Genomic DNA, 27371 nt, shown 5'->3' on the forward strand with positions numbered 1-27371 from the left:
AAAATATGTCCCAATTTTAATAATTTCAAACCATTATATAGGAATGCCTTTGCCAACAACAAAAAAAAGTATTTTAAAGATGGAACGTTATGGCGCGTTCCATTCAACAGAAAAGCAGGCAAAGGCGCACAGTTAATCAGCCGCAGCATTTCGCACTGGCACAATAGAAAGATGCAGTCACGTTGAAAGCACAATTGAAAGCCTTCTCTCAGTTCAGCTTGCTTTCTACCCCGTATTATCTTTTCCCGAACCATGCGCATTGCTCCTATTTGGTCCCGAGGAGTACCGTGCGACTCCAGTCCATTCTGTGAGACTCGCCCGTGTGGCCGCCTATGGGACGCGTAAGCGCGCAACTTCGCTCGCGTCTGTTTCGGACCAAACTGTTTTGAATTTAGAACTTTCTGAATTTGAATTTGAACATGAAGTGATTTATTTTTTTGTGGATGTGATTGTGCCAGTTATTTTTGGAAGAGTATTGAACGGAATAGTTTTAAAAACTTTTTCTATATTTATGGCACTTGTGTTATTTTAGATTGAGTGAAGTTTGTTGGCTTCAATGATTTAAGGCGCGGCCGCGACGGCTTGGAAAATTCTGATCTCACCTCATTGACGAGCTTTGGGTAAGTAAACAGAAAAATAAATTGATTTAGCTAATAAAATAGTCATTTCGCTGCCGGCGATTTGAACGGATCTGCAGAATACTTGATAAGTTTATATTAAAGATTTTTTCATCTAAAAAGTAATTTAATATTTACAGAAAGTGTTTACAAAACATAATTGACTTTTCAAATATTAAATACTGTTCCAGCGTTATTTTGAGAACTCTACAAAGTTGTATTTTAAACTTCAGCCATTTCAAATATTATTTTAACTAATTATTTAGTCCTATTATTCTTCTAAAATTTAAAATAAACTTTCATACTTATATCTTACTTGTTCATCATATCAACAGCGAAAAAAGATTCTCTTTCATACCAAAAATGATTGTCTTTGTAGGTAAATATTTGAAGGACTTTTCCTATTATTGTTACAATATTTTCTCTTTAAATAATATGTACTTCCTTACAATGTTTATGTTGTTTAAGAATAAGCGCCTATAGTCGGATTCATTACTTCTATCTTACTAACTATAGTCTACAGTGAATGGTTTGAAAGTAACAAGTATTTGCATAGGTAAAGGTATTATTAATTTTAAAATTAAAATACAGGGTGAGGGATTTTTCATTGACAAAACTTAAACAAAGAGTTTTGATTACGGTTAGTACTGGTTATTTTTCCAGAAAAACCCGGTTTCGGTTAAAGTGGATTTTTATTAAAATAAAAATATTATGTAGTCCGTAAAGTAACAGAAATATGAACATCTTTAGTGAACACTGTAAAGATAATCAGATACAACTGGTTCATCTGTCTGTATGTATATTATACAGTCGCCAGCATAATATCCACATAATTATATTACTCGTATAATATGTTTTCGAAGCAAAAGCACTCCTATCAAAACTACAATGCTACAAAATTCAACTCATGTACCGTCATCTGTACGATGAGTAGCAAAAAAGTAAATACTGTCCTTCCTTTCCGTGAAATAGACAAATGATATCAAGTTCGGGACAGTGAACCGGGTCCATTGTTTAACTTTTTCCCTTATACCCTGTATAATATATACTATTACTTCGTTTCACGACAAAAATACAAAGGGTAAAATGTATTAATAGAATAACCAACATCATTGATTAAATAATCTTCATTAATGTAATGAATAGTTGAAACCATTATAGAATGGCAGAACAAGTTTTCTAAAAAATCACTAATTAGTTAAGTAAATGTTACCATTTTCTTCTTTAAGTTTTAAGTTTAGTAGTTACCTTTGTTTCACTAGGATTATGTTCTCAAATTTTATGTGATTTTTTTTATTTGATCTAAAGTAAATTAAGCTAGCGCACTTAGTGACGTTATTGATTTTTATTGCTATAGGTAGGTACTTACAACGCTATACAGGGTGTTAGGTAAATGGGTATATGAGTCGACACTAGCCCATGTAAACATGGTCATATAAATGGTATGGTGAAGTCAGAAATTTGATATCATCATTTTATTTTTTTTAATTTTCATACAACATAAATTTTATAAATTCTGATTAACGATAATTAAAATGAAGATATCATTTTTCTGACTTCACCATACCATTTATATGCCCATGTTAACATGGGCTAGTGTCGGCTCATATACCCATTTACCTAACACCCTGTAGATAGTTCAGTCAATGAATGCTGTAACGACGGTGTAGAGGGAAATGCCTTGAACACAATTTCTGTCTTCGGGACTTTATTTAGACTAGTTAGGAGGTGAACATTTATCAAAAGGCCCTTACTGGCCAGTGAGGATTAAAATAAAAAAAATAAAAAATCTGAATTTCTCTGATAAGGCCCTATATCTACCGTCATATGCAGAAATAATTAAATTCATGACCAGATATGAGCTGACCTTAAGCCTAACCCTTCGTCTAGTTGCGGTACCAATATATTTTGGACATTATTCATACGAAATAAGGTCTAAAACTAAAGGCAAATTGTCTCTACTAAACAAAGGATTAATAAAATAGGTATGTCAAAGAAAATGCAGACAGGAATACCACGTGGTCATCATATTTGTCCGTTTGCGGAAATACCTGGATCCAACCCTTTAGGTTTACCCCAAAATATGGAATAAATATGGAAAGGTGCGCATTAATAAATAAATTCATAACTCGATTTCCTCTCGGCCATTTATTATTTTCATCACACCCTCTCAAAGGATTTTTCAAAAGCAATTTTATAAGATTTACGTTATTAAATTATTATTTAGTTTAACTTTCAACGAAGACTCAAAAGTTTTAAAGTAATATTTTCGTAGAGTTTTAAACTAGAAATGCAGTAGGTAAGTACTCGAAGTTCTTAGAAAAGGTAAAAAGTGGAATTTTAACATCGTTTAGAAAAGTAAGTTGCTTAGCTGAGTGTAACTTGGTTACTTAAATTTTCACACTGAAAAGAAAATGGTGGAAATTTCCACCATCTTGTGGATTTAATACGGCTTTCAATGTTACCTATTTATGTCAGGTATTACTTACTTACGTAACGTAAGACGCTGAAAGGTATTTCAAACTAGATTTTAATTAACTGATATGATAGCTTTAATATATATGGTTTCATAATATTGGTATAGAGAGATAAAACCGTAATAATATAACTTTTATACGATTTTTCTCAATTTGGATAAGTTTAATGACATCTAAAATCTTAAAATTCTATTACATTTTAACGACGTGACACTGTCTATAAATCTTTAATCTCAAAACATCATATAAATTTTCTTTAGCGTTGGGCATTTTTAGATAAAATGTCACAAAGGGAAAATATCGAGAGCCCTCATAGAGATAACTGAAAACTTATATCAATCTAATAAAGTGCATTTTACTACGTCATTTTCCACTAGCTGTCAAACCACAACTATTGACTTAATATTTTTAAACTGTTGAGCGGTAACACAATACCTACTTATTAAGTAAAGGTCGTTCGAGAAGCCACTATAACACCAAGGAAACTGAGTTCTAAGTGGTTAGATTGCTGTACGTCACCAACCCACGCACTTATTATAGGACTTTACATTCATTATAAATAGCTAGTCCGTTTCCGAAGTAAGTAAATAGATCTTTATTACTTATTCAACGTTTCAAAACTGTGAATTAAGAAAATCAATTTAATATTTTGTTGAAACGGCGTAATTGATGCAATCTGAATATTTTGAAAGCATGAAGAAATTGGATGATTTCATAATTTTAAAGTAATAAGTATTATCCAAAAAGCAATGTTAGCGTCTCACGTCCACCCAAACCCAAGTTAACCATGACCTCTTAGAGGTAGCAAGAAGGCGCTGGATGCAGGCCGCTACCAACCGGTCAATATGGATATCATTGGGGGAGGCCTATGTTCAGCAATGGACGACTTGTGGGTGAAATGATGATGAAAGTAATAATGATCTTCATCTAATGCCACGCTGAAAAACTTTAATAGAATCTCTGCTTATTTTTACCGAGGATAATTGCATGTTACGTTATGGAAACACATGATTTTGTTAAGGTAACACCAGACGTTCCTTAAAACATGTTCTCTGTTGTTTTAAAAATAAATTCAGTTTATATTTTGCATAGCAGTTCCTTGCATAATGAAGTCTATGGAATAAAGTCTGCTGCAACGCTTAAAAGGCGAAAGGATTATTTTCTAAAAATAAGATACGTATCATTATGTCACGTGCTATGTCGCAAAGGCGTGACTTTTCGAAGGTATTCCTAATACCAAGTTCTCACTCTAATGATTGCGAGATTTAAAATACGGAGAATTTATTTCATAGCTATAGTAAGGTTAAAAATAGAACAGTAGAGGTTCCGGAAGTTTCGCTTTCTTTCCATTTTCTTTGATAAAATATTGTTGTGAGAGACAAACAAATAACCTGCGGAAGCTGTGTTAATTTAAATACAGGGTGGAAACGATAAGTGATCTCACTCAATTATTTCTAAACTACACAAGATATCGAAAACCTGGTTACTGATCCTGAAAGTGCTTCACGAGCTCTTTCTAACGGTATCAGTAATAGGGTACAGAATTAACTAGATCTTTCCGAAAATTCAATGTTTTTAGCCTCCATACTAAATGTATGCTAGCCACACAATATTAAGTGTAATTTTTTTTTTATTAAAATAATAAACACTTAAAATCAACTCTTAAAATACATTCCCATTTAAAATTGATCATGGAAAACATTGTTTCTAGGCTATACTTACTAGAGATGAAACGGATAGTTGTTTGGCCGGATACCGGATACCGGATATCCGGCCAGCTGCTTGGCCGGATAGCCGGATATCCGGCGGCCGGATAGTTGGCCCATTGTCTCGTTTCATGTCGTGACGAGTTTAGCGCCGCACAGGTGCTTCGAACGCGATCAGTGGGTCTATTAGTAGACTAGACTAGTCACATTTTTCGAAAATCGAATCTGTCCGAATAGAATGTCTGATTTTGCCACTTGTCTAGAGGGCAGATCAATTCGAGCGATTTCGGTTGCTATCGTTAGTGTGTAATTGAATAGCGAAAATTAAATTAGTTTACTTGCTGCGTAATCTGACTGAACAGCATGCATCATGTCATCAAACCATCAGTGAAAAAAAGATCGCCTTTTTTATTTGGCAATATTTCGACATTAACAGATATTATTTACTAAAGGGGGCCCAGAAGAAAATTCACTTTAGAAAATTCACTGAAACGAAAACTGTACATTTTTGTAGAACTTTAACTATTGCAATTTAAAGGAAATTTAGTGCAATTTATTTTAAAATTTACTTCCTTTTATAAATTTTATCGTACATGTGATTCCCTTGACGTTTACAACATTCGGTCAACATACATCAAAATTTTGGAAAACTTTCGTTAGAGTTACCTCGAAATGGATTCAGGATGGATGAATGCTGCAGAGTTTTTGGATTATTAGAGTATACTCTGCTCATAAGGTAACCCCGCAAAAAGAAGTCTGCTGGAATGAGATTAGCGCTTCTTAGAGGCAGTGAGATTTCATCCCTGCTTAATAGGTTTGTTGCATTGAAAGGATGATTAATTTTTGAGAATGCTATACTGGTAGGCTGAAAAGTTAAAGCTGCAAGATTCGCAAGGCTATGACCGGAGCACTTGGTTTCACCAAGATGGGCTACGTGTCACACTTCAAATGAGAGCATTTGGATGGTAAGAGACATGTTCCTACAAAAAAATAATTTCAGGCAGGGATGACATCTCCTGGCTACCAGGAAGCCCTGATCTTTCTCCAGAAAATTCTTTTTTGTGGTGTTACATTAAGAATAGAGTATACTTTTATAACCCAACAAACATGCAGCAACTGAAGCTGAGCATTCGGCAAAAAATTGAAAATAGGTTTCGAGGTAATTCTAACAAACGCATTTCAAGATTTTGATGTATGTTGATCGAATGTTGTAAGCGTCAAGGAAATCTCCTGGGCGATGTAATTTAATAAAGGTAAATTTAAAAATAAATTGCATTAAATTTCCTTCAAATTGCAATAGTTAAAGTTCTATAAAAATTTACCTACAGTTTTCCTTTCCTTCAATTTTCAAAAGTGAATTTTCGTCTGGGCCACTCTGTATTTATGTATTCGTCATTAGAGTGAATAGCCCAGAAAAAGAAATTAGTTTTTTGAAAGGCTTTCTGAAGAATGGCTTTTTTGTAACTTTTTGGACTTTAAATAAAAGCCGTCATTATTATAAGCCATTTTATTTATATTTACCGCAAAGATTAATGTATTTCATTTTATTAATAGGAAGTTGTCGTAGTTTTTTAATATCCGGTATCCGGCCGGATAGTGAGTTACTATCCGGTATCCGGCCGGATAGTAAATTTAGGCCGGATATCCGGCCTACCGGATAGTTGCCGGATATCCGTTTCATCTCTAATACTTACTATAATATTATCAAAACATGAATGCCACGACTGTGGCAGTACTAAATGTATGAAAGTTGGAAACATTCAATTTTCGGATAGATCCAGTTTATTCTGTAAGTTATTATTGGTACTGTTGAATAGAGCTCGTAAAGCACTTTCAAGATTAGTAACCAGTTTTTGGATATCTTGTACAGTTTTTAATAGTTGTTGACTTGTGTAGTTTTTAATAGTAGTAGTTTTACTAAATGTGTGGAAGCTGGAAACATTGAATATTTGCATAGATCCAGTTTATATTGTAACCTATTATTTATACCGTTGGATAGAGCTCGTGAAGCACTTTCAGGATCAGTAACCAGTTATTCGATTATCTTGTATATTTTAGAAATAATCAAGTGAGATCACTTATCGTTTCCACCCTGTATAGATTTATTCATTGGTTGAAATAAATGTGATTAATAAACTTTGGAGGCGATTTGACTTGTTCAATTAAGAACATTTTGAGGCTTTTGTGAACTCATGTATTGGATCTTAGTATTTATTCAGATAAATGCAGATTCAGTTACCATCAACTTTAATAGGTTACCACTGTGTCACTGTACCACATATTATTATCTACCTAGTGTAGAACTTTTAGAATATCTATAAAACTTTATAAATGATGGATGTGTACTATGACGTATTACCCTCTCGACTATCGATGCGACTATGCCCTTTGATCTACACAAAAGAGGACACATAGAGGGTAAGGAGCAACGACATGTAGGGCGCCATTCTGGTCAGACTCATAAGCACCATTGATTGGCATCAAAAAATATGTGAAACATATACTTTCTATCGGACACAAACATTAAATGTACAGACAACATTAAGATAATATCGTACTGTATACTTATGTATCAATACGAGTGCTAACTTGCAATCCCGTCTATCATATTTTAATCTATAATAGCTCTACTTCTTAGTAAGATATGGATGGATCTCTTGATTATTACTGCTCTATAAAGAAGATAGGTACTTTATAATTCGAAGATAGTACACAGTATTTAAACTAAAAAGTTTAGTCAATGAGTTTCACTTCGATGTTAGCGATTTGTATTAAATTCAAGGAATAGTAAGCACGATACCATATATCATAGATTTAGAGATATTTTTATCCAAGTTCAACAGACTCATTATAAAACTCGTATTTTGCGATATGCAAGGTAAAACCAAAAAGTCATTGATGAGGAAAAAAAATGAGAATCGATTTTCCCTTTTTCGGAAAACGAAAAAGGAAAAATCGATTCTCAATTTTTTTGTGACCAAGATTGACTGCCGATGGAATCCATCGATAAATAAAACGATTTTACCAATCGATTCATCGATCTCACACTCAGAAGACCACCCCTATCAGCAAACACATTAACTTTGTAACACATTCAATCACAAATCCAATTTAGAATCAAACGACACGATGATGTCGATTTGCTTCACATTTCCAAAAAATGTTACATCATAGGTATTTCATGTCAGACCGTAACATTAACATCGGGTTTCGAGTTGTAAATAAAACTGATTTAAGGCTCCAACAATAGGAAATAGAACAAAGAAATGAAGATATTATTATACCTACATCAGACGTTTATTATTGTGTTGAAAACGATATACTCGTACAATCTTAAAAAAACCTTACACAATGATCATACAATTTCTGTCATTTTTATTACCAATCTTAAATATGAATTACATTGCGACGTGTTTTCCTACCCACATTACATAAATTGAGTCAATTTTCAGAAATAACTTAAATTCAAAATGAAAAGCATTTTACAACTTTACTATGATCTCATGTTTATATGAAATTCGTTCCTAAATATTAAATCGATAGAGTTCATACATCTACTGTTTTTTGCCTATTTTCAGTACTGTTTACCCGACTGCGCCATTTTTAATTTTTTTTACACATACATTTTTGACACAAATTGGGTATTGAAATTTCTTAGCGAATGGAGTCGCTTCTCAAACTAAATTGTCGGTCGTGAGTTCCTAATCCCGCCTTAGACAGTACGATTTTTTCAAGTTGTTTATTTAAATCAAATTGGGTACTATATTATTTTATTTTATTCATGTACCCAAATTCAATACTATTCATACCTTTTACATAATGTTTTTGACACCCAAAATTGAGTAATTTATTCGATGGTGTTAGTACTCACATACAAAAGTTTTTCATTCATTATTTAGGTGCAAATATCCGTATAGAGTTCCAATTTCCCTCTTTCACACGCACGACTGTGGTTTTAAATCTCAAAGGTTTTGAATGAAAAGCCTTTTGCTTTTGCTGCTGTGTGCTAAAAAACACCCTTTAATCAAATAACTCTTTTACCAGTACGAGAATTGTACCTATATCACTAGATACGCGCTTTTTAGGGTTCCGTACCCAAAGAGTAAAAACGGAACCCTTTTTTTGCCCTAGGAAAATGGCCGACCCTATTTTAAGACTCCTCTATCCGTCACCAGTCTTTATCTCATCAATCGTGATAGCTAGACAGTTGAATAGTGTTTTTTTTGGGCCGCTATAGCAACAAAAAAGATAATAAAATAAATATTTAAGTGTCGCTCCTATATAAAATGCTTTTTTTTGCTGATGGTAGGCAGAAACCTTCTCGAGTGGCGACCACGAGCTGAAAGACGTAGTGTGGGCAGGCCTCCTACTAGGTGGACCGACGATCTGGTGACGGTCGCGGGAGGTACCTGGATGCAGGCGGCGCAGCAGTGGACGTCTTTTGGTTACAACAAACGATTTACATGTATGTGTTACGAACATAGAGGTGCCTAAACTTTTTGGTCTCACATGGACCACTTAGGGTGAGTTGCACCAACTTAGGTACTTTAACCGTAACTATTACAATAACCGGTGCTTTTTGTATGGAATTGGACGGATTTTTGACGTTTGTTAAAGTTAAAGTAAGATGGTGCAACTCAGACTTACTTTTTTAAAACTTTAGAGCCATGTGCCATTTTCAACAAATTCCCACCACAAGGTTCCCGACCACACACTCGGGAGTTCAGGACGTCGATCTCAAGCGCCTTGTACCTAATTGAACTCGGAGTTTAATACAGCAAACATCCCTCATTTTTCACGATTTAGGACCTTAAAAGGAAGAAGTTGCATTTTTCTACACTAAAATAATTAGAAAAAATATTTTTCTTAGAATATTTTTATTAGAATCTCATCCCTGATAAACACAGGCTACTTAGAATATTTTCAAAGCGGGATTTTTATTGGCAGTACGAAATTCGCCGGGTTAGCTAGTACCGAATAAATCGGAAACTGTTTGAACCGAACTATACAAAACATCTCTTTTTTGTCTCGTACAAACCAATTGCTACAAAAAACAGTTACTCAATGAATCTTTATAGAAAGACTTCATAAGAAGAATATTATAAGAAGATTGAAATTATGTAAGTAGAATAAGTAGGTACTTCTTCTTCCAGTTTGAATCGAGAGAATGAGCTAGCTCACACGCTTAGCTTTTGATCTGTGGTTCGTGATTCAGACCACACACTCCAGGACGTCGATCTCAAAGCTTTGTAATTGAACTGCTCCAAGTTTAATATCTGCAAACATCCCGCGTAATACGAACTGAAGTGCTCATTCTTCACGCTTTATCTTTTATGGAAATTTATTTTTTACCGAGTAAATTGGAAATGATGGAGATTATGAACCGTATGATCAGTGTGATTATTTTTTAACAAGAAACAAAGGTGCTCTTACTTTATGATTTTACATGGACTACTAAATACCTATTTCGTGATTGACTGTGTTGTATTATGTATTAGATCGTTCGTGAAGAGCAAAAGGTGGTCTATGCTACTTTAATCACCTGGATTTCATCACCCAAGTGATGTCTTTGAAGAAAGTGGATTTTAAGCGACAATTTGGTGTCCTTTGATCACTCATGGATAGGAATAGTGGTGGTGAAAGTGGAATAGACCCAAAAGTCTAGGTCACCTCCATTCTACCCTCACTAAAAAGTTACTACACAATAAACAGTTTCTATCTATCCCTTTCTCACTATCCTGACTATTTAGCAAGTAAAATTGACTTTGACAAAAGCCCTAATCGAAATCTATTTGGGGATTCCTAGGAAAGGCCAAGTAAAGGTCGAGTCAAGATACATCATCTTGTGTCTACATGTGCCCACTGAGTTTACTTAGACTAAAAATACATGAGTTAAATGCTGAAATTATCTTCTATTGGGCTTTGCGAAGCTCAGAGCTATTATGTAGTCGTTACGTAAAGGTCCTTCGTCTTAAATATACGAAACCATGTGAGTTTGGTAGAATATTGATGTGACGTGTTCCATACATAGTTCATATAACCCTTGGTTAGTCACACCGATATTAATTGGAAGATACATAACAATTTCGCCATATTTATCTCTATGCTTAAATGTTTTTAACGACGCAACAGATTTTAATGTGGTTTTTATCAATATTAGATTAGGGAGGGTTTCGAAGCGCTGGTAGGGCCCAAAAGATAAAGAGACATGTAAAGTGCCCCATAAGGGCTACCTTTTCTTTTTTATTATTTACTATATTTTGACGTTCATAAGTGCCACTTGTGGTCTAAATTGAATAAATATTTTTGATTTTTGATTTTGGAAGTTTTTTTAGAAAATATAATATTTACATATTGCACCTTTGCAAAGCATGGCCCGGTAGCTAGTCGGAAAATATTTATATCTCTTAAATTCTTTTGACAAAATCTTACTGTAGGTACTCATGTATCATCATCAATCATCATGCTAATATTTCTACGTTTCGAATTTAAAAAAAATATAGAATTTTTATTTTGTGCTATGTTAAAGTCGTATTATTCTACCCAAGCATCATCTAGATATAGTTAAAACCTGCTTACAAATTAGCCGATGTACTCGTATCTGTAATAAGCAAGCAAACCTAGTGAACACGTAATCCCTAACTAATTAATGTTGCCCTAAGTGTAGAACAGTGTTGTCATGAATATGTAACATTAATTGCATTATACCCTATCTAATTGCGAGCCTTGATTTCTAGGGTCTCTGTGGGAATTAGGCCCTAGAAATCTAAAGAACTAACTAACTCAATCTGTGCTATTTGCCCCATTCAAAACTCTACGTTGTAAGGAACTTTTTTGACAGCAATGTCAAAGTCAAAAGTTTGCAAGAAAAATAAAAAAATAAAACACTATTTAAAAAATACTTTAAAAGTTTTGCTCTTACGGAGCTTTCACATGTCTCATATTATAATCTTTTTGCCCTACCATGCAGCGCTTCGAGACCAACATTTGGCAAGTGCTGAGAAGAAGCGCCGCAACAAACTCAGTCACCACTGTCTGCCAGTTGAAATAAATAGAAACAACGTTAGTCGGCACTAACTTGATGGTTGAACTAATTTTGTCTTACTTTGGCACGAACTCGCCTTTTAGAACATCTACAGAAGATTTCCTAAAGTTAACATTGATTCAAAATTCAGATTTAATTATGTTACTCTAGCAACTTTTGTTAAATGCTCAATGCTCATGGTCCTTTCGAGCTATTACGAAAATAAAGCGCATCGGTGTTCCAGAAAAGGTTGGGGATCACTGGTCTTTTCGAATTAATTGTCATTGGCTTTTGAAAGTCATTTGGTCATCGGGTCGAATGAGTTAGGTCAGTGAAGTTTTCAAAAGGAAAGTAGAGACTTTGAAAGTATACTTTAAGTAACTGTCATGTTTATTCTAATAAATATAATATCAGGCGTAGTGTCAGTTTACGTCAAACGCATTAGTTGTCGACTGCGAAAAAAGTGACATTAAATATGACGGATTGTACGTACAGCGCCCCTAGCGGAAACTTTCAAGAACTAAAATCTTCATATTATTTTTTAACGCGCTCGCTAGTGACGACGTTTGATGTAAACTCACACTACATAATCCCTCTGAACACTCAACGACATGCGGCAGCTCTCTTACGTTTGATTTATAGCATACTAGTATTAATCATACAAACTACAATAAAAATGTCATCATGCCATTACCCTGTTATGGTAGAGTCGCTTACTTATTCCAGCATACAGATGGATCCAGACCTATGTACGAGTATATGACATATCGTGTAATGTTGATGTCGGGAATACACAAAGGGGCGTGAATTTCTATGCTTTCTTTAAGAATGAAATGGACATTAAAATTTGACGCTGTTATTAATGGTAGTATTGCTTCCTCATACATAGTTTAATAGTTAATGGTCTATAACGGTTGCTAGGACCGCCCCTTGAACCTGCTTATTAAAACTAATTCTAAGGTATGCCTATCCGTAAGTTGCTTTCTGTCATCGGTCAGTGACAATTGGAAAGTAGAATACATTTATTATAATAATTAAAGTATACCTACATGATCCGTAAGTGTGTTACGACTTTCGCTCGTTCGTTCGTTTCAGCTGAAAGACGTCCACTGCTGCTGGACAAAGGCCTCCCCCAAGGATTGCCACAAAGACCGGTCCTGCGCCGCTCGCATCCAGGCACCTCCCGCGACCTTCATTAGATTGTCGGTCTACCTATGACTAGTTATGACTTAAGTTTATTGTATTAGTTATTACTTTGTAGGTATGTCAATTTTTTCCCTATTTCTTAAAGTTAAAACTGCGACGTTTAATTTGAAAATGGTAAATTAGAGAAAATGGTCAATTGTATCAAGTTTGTATTCTCTTCATGACAAGAGTGAATTGGCACTTACAGGATAGGTATGTCCCATCCTTGACTACATCTCACTTAACACTCAGGTGTGATAGCCGATAACCAGCTAATCGCTTTTGAAGCCATGATAGCCGATTCGTGATCCAGGAACGCGGGTTCGGTCCCCGCCGCCGCTTGTCTATAAATTGTGGTGATCTCACTCGTGACACAAGCATATTTAGCTTAGTACGAAGGTCTAACGGGAGTATTAGTAATTTGTGAAATAACAATTACTAATAATCTTTAAAAAAATATATTTAAATTAAACATTGGAATAGCTAAAGTCAAACATCACTACAATCCCACGTCTAACCTCTTAAACAAAGAATCCAAATCACCTGCTCACCAATAAAATCGAACAAAATCGCTTCAGATCGTATTTATCGATCAATTAAGGTACTAATGTGCGGAGTAATGTCACTGTCACCAGTCGACGCACGTAGCCAGCCTGATGAATTACGTGACTCGACGATATTGACGATATTCGTAATCGTACTACAATTCGTATTTCGGGACGATATTGGTGTCGTAACACTAGTGCAGTCATAACAAGCTAGAGTAGGGTGTTTTGTGCAGTTTTAATCACTAAATAGTGTAAAAAAAGTCGCTTTCCGCTGTCTGTCCCCATGTACCCTTAGATTTCTTAAACTAGGCAACGAATTTTGATGCGGTTTTTTTTAATAGATAGAGGGATTTCAGAGGAAGGTTTTAAGGTATACTTAGCTCCCGTGCGAAGTACTATTTTACAGTGCTGGGATTTAGATAGTCTGATAATAATAATTTCTGACGACCATTTATTAATATACAGTCGGTGTTAGAAGATAAGGATATGATTTTGAATTACTTGTAAGAAAACTGCTATCTATGATCTCTTATACGTTATTAGAGGTTTCTCAAATTCTAATTCAAACTGCTTATTGCATGTCACATTACAAATAGTGGTACAATACAATTCTTAATTATCTCTTTAATTTTTCGTGACCTATTCTTATTGCAATATTCGTAATTTTGGTAAGACGTATTCATCGTGTTCTAGTAATCGAATCCAAAACATTACTAGCGCATGTTCATTTGAGTACCTGCTTTGAAACACAAGTTAGCTGTGAATTTTGACAGTTTGATTAATTCTCGCAGAAGCCCGAGTCAACTATCAAAGTCAAACATGAAAATGCGCATTAGTTAGTACATGTTACACTCGGGGCTTAGCGAGAAGCGTGAAACAAGCCGAAGAAAAAAAAATGTGACAATTTATTGGGCACATACATACATATTTTATGCGACATTTCGACAAAATACAATATTAACTTTTTTAACATGATGGAATTTTGACGCTGAGTTCGCTCTGGATTCCGCCTTAGCCTAAAATTAAGTTTAAGTAGGTAAGCAAATGAAGTGCCATATTTGGTTGCGATTGATTAAAGATTTCTTTCCAGTGCTGAACTATTTATTGCTACCATTAGAACCTTAATACAAAGAACATCATGGGCCCTCTAGGGTACGAAAATTTCATCTACATTTTAGTTTTTTTCTATTCTAACACCAGATTCTAGCACTCAAATATTAGAAGCTTGTGACTTTTCTTTTTTTTCTATTTTGTGGAGTAGTTAATAATAATATAATGAAATTATTTCTATTTAAAACATCTTGATACCCGCTTTACGCTCCGCTCTTACACGTACGTGGCCTTACATACCCGCCAGGGAGTCATTCCGTTTGCACTTGAATAGGAATGGTTTCACTCCGGAATGTAAATGAAGTGATCCGCTTTATCCGATGCAAAATACAATAGGTACCTTACTCGTATTTAGCTACACGACACTGGCCACTAAGAAAAAACAATTTTTTTTTCGGCGACCAATGTTGTTACTCTTTTGTTTTTTCTCACTCACAACAGACGAATTTTAACGATACATTTTCACAACTCGAATTTGTAAATAATTATTGGATTATTATAATTCACGTTTTTACTACAAGACAACATTTTATTGACGGTACAAAGTTTGCCGGGTCAGCTAGTGTATTTATGTTATCTGAAATGTTAGCTACTGTATAATGGATGTATAGAACAAAACGTCATTTTGGTCTGGGTTGAATTGTAGATAATGGAAACTGTCACTCTCAGATGTTGGTTAAAGCCTGAATTGCATTTAGATCCAATTTCGTTAAATCGCCCGAACGTAATTTTGTTTTTAGTTTTGTCAAATTACTGTCTTTGATGAAAGTAGAAACTGGTTGTTATTTTTCAATCATTTTTTTAGTTATTGATTGAGTAAACGCTTTCACGAATGTTTATTACCCGATTCGGGATATTCCCGAGTAAGATTTGCAGATGGAATAGATACATAAACTCTAGCTGTCCCGACAACGGGACTATTTCCACCTCTTGTTCCCACCGCTGCAACTCCTGTGTAGCCAGAATCTACAGCTTGACCGCCAATAAAAACCAACCAGTGAAGGTCAAGTTTGTCCCGGGGGAAAGTTAAACTGTCATTGGACCCGCAACGAAATTAATAAGAAGAACATAGGAAGAGTTCGAAGTTTTAAGGTTCGACTTCCCTCCGTTGCAAAGCGGATGACAGGTAGCTGTCCCGATAGACGTTGTCTTGTTTAATATGGTTGGTATGCGTTATGTTTACTTAATTTCTTAATTATTCTTACGCAAGAACATTCTCCTCACAACAAACACAAACAAAACAAGAATTAGAAAAATCGGTTCAGCCGTTCACGCATGATGCCGTGACTAGAGACAATAGGGATGAATTTTTATTAGAAGATATATTCCTAGTCTAGGTAGCACATTTCAGGCTGGAATCACCTAACCATTAGAAAAGAAATATGATAATGTGGTTGAGAGTTCAGAGAGCACGTAAAGCCGTCTAATCGGCTCATGCCAGGCGCCTCATAAACGGTTATATTACACTACGGTTATACCCTCAGTTTTTATAAACACTATTTTTCAAATATTTTTATTAATAAAATCATAATCATTTTGATTATCAAAAATAGTACATAATTAACGGAAAAGAAAGCCTAAATTACTATATAATTAAGCCCAAATTGCTGTCCCTACAAATAACGTAGATTTTTACAACGATACAGAGTTTACGTTGAAATGAGTTATAGTCGGCCGATTGTTGAATGGGCGCACGTGCTTATGACGTAATGCCGTTACAGTTTCCCGTTTATTCGGGAAATTTATGAAACAATTTCACCGGCCAGTGTAGAGAAGATCGTAGCTCAGTGGCGGTGGTGCTTTAGAAACGATCATCAAAGTTAGGCAACTTTTGTCATGGTTGTCTATAGATGGGTGACCACTTTGATGGCTCTTATCTGCCTTGTACGGGCAGGAGGCAGTGTTTGTAAGGCACCGCTTCCGTGCCCGGGATATGCGGTCAGGAAGGGAACTAACTCCCTAGTGAGCCTAGAGTCCCTATTCCCTAAGACACTAAGTCCCTAGAGCCCTAGCCCTGCCTAACAATATATACTTAGACATAATAAGGGTTTGATAGGAAGGAAGCTGTGCCCAGGTCACCCAGGGTAGCAGCGTTAGGACGGCAGGTAGGCGGCGGGGACCCGCTGACAGCCCGGCAGACTCACCGGACTGATCATAGCGACGGCTAAGGGTGTCTTGGCCGCAGCGGGGGGAAATGAGACACAACGACGGACGGTTGATATCTGTTTTATTGCTGTTAACTATTGCTATTTATACTTATTTTATTTAGTGTACACAGTTACAAGTTTATGCTAGTGTGCCGTCGGTGTAGAGAGCCGACGGTGCACGTTGAGGGTTCATGGGTCGCCCGGCGGTCGATGCTCGCTGATCGTGCTCGTACATATTGGCATCTCGCAGAAGAAGAAGGCGCGGAGGATGCTGCACGTGGCTGCCCTGCTGTCCGATGACCGTAGACCTTGGCTGCCGGTGACTCCATGAGCGGCTGATGGCCCAGGTGGTGGACCTCTGGTTGGCTGTCCACTTGGTGTCCACCTGGCTGGTTGGTTGACCAGGCAGCTCGCGGGCCTGGCTCCTGGTGAGGCCAGGATGCTCGCGGGCCTGGCGCTGGTGTGGCCTGGTACTGGAGTGGCCGTGACTGCTGATGTGGCCTGGCACTGATGTGGCCGAGGCTGCTGATGAGGCCTGGCACTGGTGTGGCCAAGGCTGCTGATGTGGCCTGGCACTGATGTTGCCAAGGCTGCTGATATGGCCTGACGCTGGTGTGGTCAGGCTGCTGGTGTGGCCTGGCAGGTGTTGCCAAGGCCGCTGGTATGGCCTGGCTGCTGTTGTGGTCAGGCTGCTGGTGTGGCCTGGCAGGTGTTGCCAAGGCCGTTGGTATGGCCTGGCTGCTGTTGTGGTCAGGCTGCTGGTGTGGCCTGGCAAGTGTTGCCAAGGCCGTTGATGTGGCCTGGCGCTGACGTGTGGCCAAGGCTGCTGGTATGGCCTGGCTGCTGTTACAGTCAGGCTGCTGTTGTGGGGCTGCATGACCTGGCTGCTGTGTGTCCAGGCTGCAGACTCCTGGCTGCTTGTTGTCCAGGGTGCAGTGTCCTGGCTGCTTGGTGTCCAGGCTGCAGTCCCCTTGGTTGTCCAGGCTTCTTGATGTTCTGGCTGTCGTCCTCTTGATAGTTTGCCTTCTTGGCTTGTGTCGAACTGAACAGCATATGCGACTTCTCGGTTACCGGTGAGACCCACTTCCGGGAGGCTGGTAACTGATCCGCTGCTGTCAGGTTGGTGCTATTCCGATGATGCTGGTCAGTGCTGCAGTGGAGATGCTGATGCTCCGACTGTAGCTGCTGCTGTTGTGGGGCTGCATGACCTGGCTGCTGTGAGTCCAGGCTGCAGTCTCCTGGCTGCTTGTTGTCCAGGGTGCAGTGTCCTGGCTGCTTGGTGTCCAGGGTGCAGTCCCCTTGGTTATCGATGATGATGGTTGGTATAGTTGATGGTAGTCGATGTTACTTGATAATTGTAGTTGTCGTTGCTTGATGATAGGATAGGATAGGTGTTGGTGTAGAAGGTATTAATAATTTGATATTTGAGGACAATAGAACTGATAAATGTTTTTGATAAGGCTAGCGGAGTTGAGTTGAATATACGCTGCCTGATGTTATGTTATGATTGTAAGATTTTATGATGTTATAATTTCCCCCACCCAAATTGCTAACTACACTGCCTATGATTAAGTTGACCTACTTTGAAAAGTAATAAAATGTTTGTTACTTGATAATGTCATTGACTGCAAAATGCTCACGTTTGCAGAATGTTTAAACTGTGCGAGAATCGCTGATGCTAAGAAATGCGCTTGCAATGTAGCAAAGTATGATAATGTAAAAAATGATGTTTTTGTGGCAATGCACAAGCCACAATGTTAATGATAAATGATAATGTTTAGTGATACCGTACGGGCCACAATGTTAATGTTATATGTTTGTTTGTGAGTAGCACCGTACGGACCACGATGTTTATTTGTAGCCTCTTGCTAGGTACTACAACTTGATAAAATGATAATGTTAAGATCAGTAGCGTCTTGATTGCCACTTTGTTGATCTTGTTTGCTTGTTTTGTAGCGTCTTGATTGCTACTTGTTTGATAATAAGTTATGTAGACTCTTGATTGCTACATAACCTTGATAATGATAAAGTTGATAGCTTTCTTGGTTGCTACCATTTGATGATTTGATAATGATGATGTTAATACCGCGCTCAGTGAAAATGTTAATTCACGAGTTGGCCAGTTTTGCTACATTGCTTGCGAAGTGTTATGAATGAATGATATTACGTAACAAATAATAATGTTACTGAAATAAATTGATATTCCCGATTGATATGGGAAGACCAGTGTATGGTCGATGTCTTGATAATGCTAAATGTTGTAAGAAATGTTTGAGCAGTCGGGGTTTGGAGTGGTTGTAAGGCACCCCTTCCCGACGCCAAGTAAATAAGCTGATAAGACCGACTGTAGGGTCCTGAAGGTTACTGATGATAATGATCCGGCTCGAAGATGTACGGGCGGGAGGCAGTGGTTGTAAGGCACCGCTCCCGTGCCCGGGATATGCGGTCAGGAAGGGAACTAACTCCCTAGTGAGCCTAGAGTCCCTATTCCCTAAGACACTAAGTCCCTAGAGCCCTAGCCCTGCCTAACAATAAATACTTAGACATAATAAGGTGTGATAGGAAATATGAAAACATTCAACATTTGAGGATCGATTATTTATTCTGATCGTATTTATAGTACCTAGTTGTTAGTGATACCTACCTGACAGTAGGAACTGTTCAGTTACTAAGCAATTCCTCACCTAGCATAATGACAATTTTATTATGGGATTGGCTATGGATAGATGAAGCTGAGGCTGAGGCATGACCTGGATCTGACTAAAATTGAACGATTATAAAATTATTTACGATAGATTTATGAAAAATAAAGCAGGCAATGCTATTTGGCGCTCTATGATGGATAAATTGTTTCTTCCAGCAGCAGCTTAATATGATGTTATTAATTATAACTCATTTGAGGCGTTATTCTATAACCTTCTAAAAATTAATCAAATTGCTCTTTACGTAGCTATTATGCAAAGAACTGTACAATACTTTATGCAAGTTTCAGAGAAAATTTAATATTAAATTGTCTGCAGTCATTAACAACAATTTAGCATTTATAAACTTTAAGAAAGTAAAAGTAAAGTTTGTATATTGTTTAATGATATTTTATTCAAAAACTTTTGTCTCTTTTCTAAGTAAACTCGGAGATGTTTGGACAACTTTAAATGACGATCGTTTGGAGTCGAGGAAATGTTGATTTAGGAGAATATTAAATTAATTAAGTACTTACAAAAGCCTTTTGTATTTTAAATTTACTTAGAATCTTAATATTTGGGCATCTGAAATGGCAATTATAATGTGGAAGGAAACGTCAGGCGCCACTGGCAGCTAATTTAACTTTTAGAGAATGCCACACGGCGTTAAATTCGCTTTTTGTACCGCAACTTTTAAGTAAATAAAGATTATACATAAATTCTTGAACACATAATAAATATGTAATACATTTTCTTTGGAGTAATTGTTGGAAAGATGTACAAATAGATATTATGACCTTACTGGTTTTTGCCCGCGGCTTCACCCGCGTGAAATTTCGTTTGTCACAGATCGTCATAAATTATAGCCTATATGTTATTCTGGGTTATCTATCTTCTATACTTATAATAAATCTGTAGAGAGGTCAATTCTGTACATGAAATATATTTTCAAAATAACTATCAGGGGGTGATTAGTGATCGATACTGATGCCAAAAATGCAATCAGTAAAATTTTTGTCTGTCTGTCTGTCTGTCTGTCTGTCTGTCTGTCTGTCTGTCTGTCTGTATGTTCCTTATAGAAACAAAAACTACTCGACGGATTTTAACGAAACTTGGTACAATTATTCTTCATACTCCTGGGCAGGTTATAGGATACTTAGGAATTCCCACGGGAACGGGCATTAGCGGGAAAATCCTTTTGTATGAAAAATCTAAACCACTTAAGTTAGACGCTTGAAATTTGGCAAGCAAGTACCTTAGTAAACTTAAAGCTTAGTTATAACAGGATATTGCAAAATTCCAACGGGAACGGGAATTAGCGAGAAAAAACATTTGTATGAAAAAATCTAAGCCACGCAAGATATACGCTTGAAATTTGGCATGCAGGTACCTTAGTAAATTTAAAGCTTAGTTGCAACAGGATATTGCAAAATTCCCACGGGAACGGGAGTTAGCGGGAAAAAACATTTGTATGAAAAAATCTAAACCGCGTAAGTTAGACGCTTAAAATTTTGCATGTACCTTAGTAAACTTAAAGCTTAGTTACAACAGGATATTGCAAAATTCCCACGGGAACTGGAATTAGCGGGAAATTCCTTTTGTATGACTGACTCACTGACATACCCACGCACATCCTAAACGGTTAAACGTAGGCACTTGAAATTTATAAGGGACGTAGCTTAGGTACCGTAGAGGTGCACTAAGAAAGGAATTCCCGAAATTCCCACAGGAACAGGAATTACCGGGAAAATCCTTTTGCATGAAAAATCTAAACCGCTTAAGTTAGACGCTTGAAATTTGGCATGCAGGTCCCTTAGTAATCTGAAAGCTTAGTTACAACAGGATATTGCGAAATTCCAACGGGAACGGGAGTTAGCGGGAAAAAACATTTGTATGAAAAAATCTAAACCGCGTAAGATAGATGAAGGGGGTAAAACGGGATCCACGCGTACGAAGTCGCGGGCGGCCGCTAGTAAACAATAATACTGTAAAGTTTCATCATAATCCGTTTTTGCATGTAAGGGTAACAAACATCCAGACATCCAGTCATCCCGACATCCAGACATCCAAACTTTCGCATTTATAATATTAGTTGGATGACGTGTCGTATCTAATATGTAACTAACATAATTATGTATTTATACAATGTCATACGAGAAAACAATGGAATAAGTATACATACTCGTATATTTTATGTTCTTAATTACGGCTAGATATTTGATGCGATAGATTGAATTGAATGTATACCAAAAGGTATGATTTTAGTAAAATATTAGTCGAACGACTATTCTTATCGCACCTTTAAATTTAAACCGTTACTAAACGAAATTATGAAATTTTGCAGGAGAGCCAAAATAAGAAAAAAGTCAATGTTTTTTTTCAATACAGTCAAAGGAAATAGTATTTTAAGGCTTCTTAATGAGTTATATGATAGATATGTGCTAACGCTATGTTATGTGATTTACAAAAATAAAATATTTTATGTATAGTATTATTTATTTTGATTTATATAATTACTAGCTTTCCGCCCGCGGCTTCGCCCGCGTGGAATTTTGTCTGTCACAGAAAAACTTTATCGCGCGCGTCCCTGTTTCAAAAACCGGGATAAAAACTATCCTATGTTCTTTCCCGGGACTCAAACTATCTCTATGCCAAATTTCATCAAAATCGGTTGCGAGGTTTAAGCGGGAAAGCGTAACAGACAGACAGACAGACAGACAGACAGACAGACAGACAGACAGACAGAGTTACTTTCGCATTTATAATATTAGTTGGGATAGTAACACTTTACCATTTACTATTTTTTCATTTTTAAATAAATTACTATTCAAATTGCAGTCCAAATAATGTTACTATATTGAAAACTATTTAAATTTCAATGATAATGGTGATATTATTATACATTTAAATTTTATATCATAGAGTAGGTATTTGTGATGATGTTACAATATTAAAAAAATAACAAACATTCGAAATCAACAATATTTTATTACAAATTAAAGATATCCATACAAGCATTTAGCCTAGTTATTTATTAATCAGTCTTAAGACATTTTGTACCTTTAAATCATAGGAAGTATAACTGATAACGAATAAGAAAAAAACACACCTAGCAATTACAAAAAATACATAAAAAATATATTAAACTCAAGTAACAATCTCAGCATTATTTCCCTACCCTCGAAAGGTTGTTCACATACCTACCTAAATCACTTAATAATAAAAATAATGAACAATATTTTGTGGCCACTGCTCAGAATGGATGTAAGGTTGAGTCTCGTGGTACTAAAGAACTCCTCCTCATAGACATAACCATTAGCCAACAAGTTCGGCGGAGCAGGAAAGCTCTCTCTGCTGCCTGGATTGACTATAAGAAGGCCTATGATTCGGTGCCTCAATCATGGCGGGAGAGGATCTTAGAGTTGTATAAGGTAGATGCAATGAGATCCTTTTTACGCTCATGCTCATGCATGGGGCAGTGGACTACAGTCCTTCGGCAGCCAGGTGGTAGTGAGAGGTCTCCTGATCCATTGAACTTCATAAGGATTGTGCGAGGCATTTCCAGGGTGACAGTTTGAGTCCCTTGTGGTTCTGCCTAGCACTGAATCCTTTTCGCACTCTGTTAAAGGATTCAGGGCTTAGTTATCAGCTACGAAGAGGGGGTGAGGTCATTAGTCACCTGCTCTACATGGATGATCTCAAGTTGTTCGCAACAAAACGACAAGACCTGGTGAAGTTGCTAAAAACCACACTGGTATTTAGCAACGCCATCAGGATGGAGTTTGGTGTAGACAAGTGTGCGGTCTTACATGTAGACCGGGAAAAGTTGTAAATTCTCCGAATTTACAACTTTCTGAGACAATGACACTCAAATCTCTGTCCGAAACTGAGACCTATAAGTATCTTGGTATGTCAGAATCGTTAGGTATATCGGTAGAAGACATAAAAAAATCGGTGAAAGAACGCTTTTGTAGCCGACTGACAAAAGTTCTTAATATCCTTTTGTCTGGCGGCAACAAAGCAAGAGCTTTCAACGGTTGGGTGATGCCTCTACTAATATACTCCTTCGGCATACTAAGATGGACTCTGACTGAGCTTAACGCCCTGGATAGGAAGGTACGTCAGCAGCTTACACAACATCGCATGTTACATCCGCGCTCATCTGTAATGAGACTGTATATTCCACGGAAGTGGGGAGGTCGAGGCTTTTTAAATGCCAAGAACCTCCACAACCGTGAAGTGTGCAGTCAAAGGGATTATTTCCTTACCAATGAGCGCGGAATGCATCGTGATGTTGCGGCAGTTGACAAAAGCCTCACGCCGGTCTCCTTCGCGAACGAGAACTGGCGCAAGCCGCGGATCGGAATGACGTATCGGATTTGCATCTTGTGTAAAATTATAGTTAAAATTATTATTAAGTTCGTCCACAGATGTTTGCTTGGGTTCTTCGAAACATGAGGAATCTTTTTCAGCGTCCACAGCTTCCATAATGCGAGCCAAACGTGGGTTCCGGAAATACGACATCACCTGGAGCAAATAATCTTGAGAAATGAGATCAGATTTTTTCGCTAATAGAATAAACTTGGCTTGGAAAGTTAATACTTGCCTCGATCAATCTTCGAACTCTGTACTAAGAGTAAAGGCAATTTATTCGCGGAAAGACTATAGTTAGGTAAGTAGTATAGATAGGAATAAATGCAAACTTTGACGAATTAATAAAAAAGTATCTTGTAAATAAATAAAAAATAAAAAGGGACTATACAAATCTATAAAAGGTATTGGTACAGTTATTTTAAAATCAATAAATTGGGAAACTGCCATATGGGTTACAAAAAGTCAGTTGATATCAATCATCAATCAAAAAACAAATGCAAAACGTCTCGCCGTACAAACACAAAGATATTTTAAAACATGGCTCGCTTTACTCCACACAAAAATGCTCGTTTATTTTTATCGTAAATTTAAATTTAGAACGGCATCTCATCCTCCGTCGATTGATTGATGGCGCCAAATCAAACGACCGGCGTACAGTCAACAAAATGTTAAAATAAGATTAGGATTATAATGTTCCATGTGATGGATCATTTAAAAATTGGTTATTCCAAAAAAACGAACACGTCAAGATGCCGGTTGATAAAATTGATACAGTTGACACAAGATTAAACAAGCAAGTATGTTAGAAATCCTGCAACCAGCGTCTTCCTGCTACCTTTATGAGATTGTCGGTCCACCTTGTGGATGGTCATTGGGGGAGGCCTATTTTCAGCAGTGGACGTTCCAAAGCTGAAATGATGATGAGGGAGGGTGATGAATCAACACCACTTTGTAAGTGGGCGGTGCTAGCGATTTTAGTCAAAACTCGACTATGAAATTGAAAAGAAATTAAAAAAATATGCAAAATGAAAATGCTGAAAATATGAAGCTAGACTGATGCAACATATAATTTATTAACTTTAATGATTGTAATTTCACAGAGAAAATATTTCGTGGAATCGGCAGTTTCGAATTACTTAGTTTTGATTTGAATTTGGTTTCAAGCCTAATTGGTATTAAACTGAATAATAATAATTTGAAATGCCTTTTAGTTGAATTAGAATTTCAGAAATTGCTGACATTGCCGATTTCCATGTAATTATAATCAGGTATAGAGGTGGGCAGGCCTCCTACTAGGTGGACCGACGATCTGGTAAAGGTCGCGGGAAGAGCCTGGATGCGGGCAGCGCAGGACCGTTCATTGTGGAAAACCTTGGGGGAGGCCTTTGTCCAGCAGTGGACGTCATTTGGCTGAAAAGAAAGAAAGAAGAAAGATAGAGGTACTTTAATTTATTACAATACTAGCTTTCCCGCGGCTTCGCCCGCGTGGAATTTTGTCTGTCACAGAAAAACTTTATAGCGCGCGTCCCTGTATCAAAAACCGGGATAAAAACTATTCTATGTCCTTTCCCGGGACTCACTATCTCTATGCCAAATTTCATCAAAATCGGTTCAGTGGTTTAGGCGTGAAAGTGAGACAGACAGACAGAGTTACTTTCGCATTTATAATATTAGTATAGATTATTATACATATATTATTTTACTAGCGGCCGCCCGCGACTTCGTGCGCGTGGATCTCGTTTTACCCCCCCTTCATCTATCTTACGCGGTTCAGATTTTTTCATACAAATGATTTTTCCCGCTAACTCCCGTTCCCGTGAGAATTTTGCAATATCCTGTTGTAACTAAGCTTTAACTTTACTAAGGTACCTGCATGCCAAATTTCAAGAGTCTATCTTACGCGGTTTAGATTTTTTCATACAAATGTTTTTTCCCGCTAACTCCCGTTCCCGTGGGAATTTTGCAATATCCTGTTGCAACTAAGCTTTAAGTTTACTAAGGTACCTGCATGCCAAATTTCAAGCGTCTAACTTAAGCGGTTTAGATTTTTCGTACAAAAGGATTTTCCCGCTAATTCCCGTTCCCGTGGGAATTCCTAAGTATCCTATAACCTGCCCAGGAGTATGAAGAATAATTGTACCAAGTTTCGTTAAAATCCGTCAAGTGGTTTTTGTTTCTATAAGGAACATACAGACAGACAGACAGACAAAAATTTTACTGATTGCATTTTTGGCATCAGTTATCGATCACTAATCACCCCCTGATAGTTATTTTGAAAATATATTTCATGTACAGAATTGACCTCTCTACAGATTTATTATAAGTATAGATGGTGTAAATTACTTTACAAATATTATTAACAATTGGCTTTAATATTTTAATTAATTAAGTCCCATTTTGTGAAACGACTACGAATTCTTTGATTGGTCTAAATAATAAATTTCACCAGAAATAAGGAAATCCAAAGTAACCGATATAGCCCGCAGAATTGCCAAACTTAAGTGGCAGTGGGTGGGACACCATTGAATTTTGATGTTGAGAGCCATCTGCGCTCACCTATTGTCCGGTGAAGCTGAAAAAGCCGCTCACGGCTATTTATTAGCATTGTCAGTCCGAAAAAAAAACATCATAGAATTGATGGCCGCTGGGGCAGAAAAGTCGAAGACGAAGAAAACTCAAGTGGCGACTACGGGCCGGAAGACGTAGTGTGGTCAGGCCTCCTACTAGGTGGACCGACGATTTACTGAAGGTCATTTGGCTAAGGACGTCATTTGGCTGAAACAATGAATGAAACTTAATCCCTTCCAGCCTTGAATGTGTGTGAATGTCTTCTTAATCTACATTTGAGGGTCGTTTCAGGTTACGATCCTAAACTAACACTTTTGGAGAAACTACGACTTTGGCTACTTGGAAATTGTTTAACCAATTTATTCCAAGTCTTTGTGATATTGGTACTATAGTAAAAGTAGCTTTGATTAGCCCAATCACAGACCTGCATACTGCATATTGCAAGCATCATAATTGACGTATAGTACTTATCGTTTGTACTATCGGCAACAGTGTTAACTGCCCATTGCCGGTCATGTCGTCTCGTTCTATCGCAAAGAATCACCATTTGATGAGAGCGAGAGCAAAATCGGAAATGCATAGTTAACGCTGTGGCCGTGTGTATGTGTGTAGGTACTTCGCGCTAACGGACCTTGGAATTTTGTAGGCAGTTGGTGACACATAAGACTGTAAACTTTATCTATTTTGTTGCCAAATAAAACCATATCACAACTCCATTGAATGTTCTTGTAATTTACTGTTGACTGTACATAAAAGCATTAAAATTTGCAATTTGTCTGTGATATCAAAAATATTTCACTTTGCAATAAAAATATTTGCTGAAATTATCAGGGGCATAGAAAGTTCGGAGTCAATCATAGGCGGCCATATTGGTGGATTACAAAACACGCACGCGTATTTATGTCACCGTAATATTGTGAATTCTGTCAGATTA

General features: G+C 37.0%; 1 protein-coding gene across 2 annotated transcripts in view; it reads left to right on the top strand.

Moving 5' to 3' along the window:
* The first annotated feature begins 299 nt into the window (after nt 1-299).
* Nucleotides 300-27371, top strand: part of LOC135078442 (neuropeptide CCHamide-2 receptor-like) — a 94372-nt gene continuing 67300 nt past the window's right edge. For both annotated transcript variants that reach the window (XM_063972997.1, XM_063972998.1), the window contains exon 1: nt 300-620. The gene's annotated coding sequence lies outside the window, so the exon portion shown is untranslated. The remainder of the gene's footprint in view (nt 621-27371) is intronic.

Source organism: Ostrinia nubilalis, chromosome 15, assembly GCF_963855985.1.
Source record: "Ostrinia nubilalis chromosome 15, ilOstNubi1.1, whole genome shotgun sequence".
Taxonomy (NCBI): Eukaryota; Metazoa; Arthropoda; class Insecta; order Lepidoptera; family Crambidae; genus Ostrinia; species Ostrinia nubilalis.